Source organism: Delphinapterus leucas, chromosome 4, assembly GCF_059928025.1.
Source record: "Delphinapterus leucas isolate spDelLeu-1000000601 "Yukka" chromosome 4, BTC_Dleu_Yukka2, whole genome shotgun sequence".
Taxonomy (NCBI): Eukaryota; Metazoa; Chordata; class Mammalia; order Artiodactyla; family Monodontidae; genus Delphinapterus; species Delphinapterus leucas.
The window spans coordinates 60980217-60983626 of NC_143132.1; the positions used below are offsets into that span (position 1 = coordinate 60980217).

Below are 3410 nucleotides of genomic sequence, written 5' to 3' on the forward strand. Positions count from 1 at the left end.
CCTTTCCTCTAACCACGTGTAGTTTCATACATATAAAAAAACTTCAGTTCAAAGCAGTACATGATAAGTGTCAAACAAAAGCTACCGATTTTTAAAATGCAATTAATGTCAGAAGGGGAAGTTCACTTTTAATCTGGGTTATTATGGAAAGCTTCAAAGAAAAGTGTGACTTCACAAGAATATGTCTTGGCTGGTTATCTTGAAAAGGTATTTGGGAAATTATAGTTGCTGATGCTGATATGTAAATACAGCATCAAAGTATTTAATGTACAACTGAGTAGCCGAGAAACTAGAATAAACTGGGTCATTTGTATATAAATTCATTCTTACAAAATAAAGTGAATCATTAAAGATATTCTCAATTTTCAGATAATTAAGAGCAATTTAATTTCTTTCTACTTAATTTTAAACTACTTTATACATATAGCAATTAATATTTTGAAGTTGTACATAAATAGAATTTAGGCTCATAATCTAACATGTATGTTCAATGAAGGATATTTACCAATCTTATCAGCTAACCAAATCTTATCTTTTGTAGATATTGTTCATAAATATTTGTGCAAAATTTCTGTGTTGTCAGTGTGATAAAATGTCAACTACATTTCACTTATGGTTGATTTGCAAGACGTCTGATTGAATTCAAAGGCAAGTAAGCCTAGCTAGGATTTGGTTATATTTTTAATAGTTGAATATAGGTATGTGATTATGCATAAGATAACATACATATACAATCACATGATATAATGAATCAACGCCTTCGTCCTAATGTTTAAAGATATGTATCTTTTGAAAGGAAATCACATAAATATCAAAAAGCATTTGTATATAAATACGAAAGAATAATTTCTTACTGGGGCAATAATAATTCTGTTATTTAGCAATGTCATTTGTGTCTCTTTGTGACTGCCTATTTAAATAAATATAACATAGGAAGTGCTTACAGCAAAAATGCACGTGCAAGATAATATACATTTTATAACGTGCATCCTCTGAAATGAAATAAAAATTTGGGGGATCAGCACTGGAAAACTGAATTATTGATAGTACACTATGAAGGTTTATAACATAGGTTTTGAAAAGATCAGGTAACCATTTACAACCATTTAAATGGAAAAAAATACATCATTATCTTGCCTTTTTGTCAAAGGTGTACTGATCAAATTCTGACTTAAATACTCCAACTTAGCCATAGAATTCTTTCTTCCACAGCCATGTGGAACTCCAGATCTTGGCAACAATGAGGAAAATTTCTCTGTCAGGTTATATTTTTTAAATGTCATCTCTTGGGATATACTCTTAGATATTTGTGTTTACCTGTTTTCTGCTTAAAGATGCTCATAAAATTTCATGTACAGGCTACGGGATTTCAATAATAAAATATTTTCTAAGTATTAGATATACAGCTTGCCCTCAGTGCAGTCCTAATAGACATCATCCCTACCAGAGATTAACAGACAATTCTCCCAGCAGTCTGTGCAGCCTAAGTGTTAACTGAGGAAGGCACAACCTAACATAGGTCTTGGTGGTAATGGGGTAAAACTAGTTACATTTTTTATATCAAACTTAAAAAAAATTTAACACTATTTTCCCTTTCAACTTCTTTCTTTAGAAAAAAAGAATTAATGGGAAATCCCCAAGAAACATTACACATACAAGTAGTATGGTCATAACTAACATGGCCTAACTGAAATAGGCAAGTTTTCCATTATATACCATTAAACTTTCAGCACACTGGTCCTAATAAAACTCTGGGACTGCTTCCTATCACAATGACAGCTCAGGAATTTGATGTGCTTCACAAACTACAGGAATTGTGAAAGGAAGCTGACTCTTTGTTCTAGAGGTCACTGACAGACCCTGATGAGGCTGTAGCAGGAGTCAGTGTCTGTAGGGACCACAGGAATAAACGAGCATGCGTGAGTTCAATGGTTAAGAATCTGAATCGCCCAGAGCAGCAAACAAAATTCCAAAGCCAAGTATCACTGTAATATGCTGGATGACTGTACCAGCTTGGACAAGAGTACACACAACAGGCACACACAATACACATCTGGTTAAATGTAAAATCAACTATTGCTAAAGCATTTTCAACTTTTAGGAGGAATCTACTGGCAATGTGTTAACAGCAAGGAAAACTAAAACAATAAAATAGCATCTCTTTCCAAATATTTAAGAACATCGAGTAAGTGCCCCTTAGGCTGGGTTGTGGTTCTTGGAAGTTTTAGCCTATGAGAACCATATTGGGGACATCAAAGACTCCTCCCTCTCTCCAAAGAGCAATTCACTTCAGATGCTGCCACACAATCAAATGCTTTTATGGCCACCATGTTTTTTTGTTTTCTGTTTTTTCCACTCTTAATATTTTGGAACATGCTGGATTCTTGAAATTGGAAAGAAGACAAGAAAACACAGTAAGATCAAATACCTCTGAAAGAGCAACTAAGTAGGGACCTGACGGTAAAAGACAAATACACATTCCAACTGAAACTCCACTTCCAGGGACAGTGTGAATTATTAACAAGGACACGGAAGGCATGTATTGGAACCAAAAGCTGGTCTGTTGACTCCTCTGCTAGTCTCATATCAGACAGCATGCAACCACCCCCATTTCATTCCTTCGACAACTTCCCAGAGCACGCTCAATCAGAATCTCTTATATTGAGGACAATACTATATTTGGGTTTAATACTGTGAGGACAGTCATCTAGTTTTCCTATGTCACAATGATAAATTTCCCTGGAACCAAATAAGGATTCTCCTTGCATTCTTCTGTTTGATATCATGAATGCAGAAGAATAAAGAAGAGGGTATGACAAATAATATTTTCCAAAGGTCGGGTGGAGGGAGTTTCCCTAACATTTAAAAACAGCCAGTTCTTAGCAAAGTGATCTTTAGAAGAACAGTATTAACAATAGTCTTCTGCTATGCATCCACTTCTTTTTCTTGCTTAGCTGGGTACGTTATATATTCTGAGCATAATGTAAATGTGCAGAAGAGAGATGCATGAAAAGTTGGTAGAGAGAAACTCCAAACAAACCATGAATCCCACTTTCACTTCCCCCTCCTACCACCCCAACTGCTACCTCCCAGCTGCGCTCACTCACCTATCTCCCTCCTCCCACAAGCATGTTTGCCAGGCCTGCCAAGGCTGACATCCATCGGTGGCAGCATGAAACCTAAGCCTGCAGGCTCCTCCTGAGCACAGACTCAAGGCTCAGCCATTGTCCATAGAGTGCTCTCAGCTGTGCACAGTAAAATCTTCATCAGGCCGTTGGATTGTTTGGTAGCTTTTTAAAAAAACTACATTCCTTTTTTCCTTTTTAAAAACACTCGTTATTTCCTGACCGCCTCAGAGACACCAAGAACAGAATCCTTGACACATCAAATTCTGGAACCTCACCACTCAC

General features: G+C 36.2%; 1 protein-coding gene across 10 annotated transcripts in view; it reads right to left on the reverse strand.

Annotated features, from left to right (window-relative positions):
• The window catches only part of ZBTB20 (zinc finger and BTB domain containing 20), an 820737-nt gene that overhangs the window by 303948 nt on the left and 513379 nt on the right, over positions 1-3410 (reverse strand). The gene's annotated exons all lie outside the window — the stretch shown is intronic.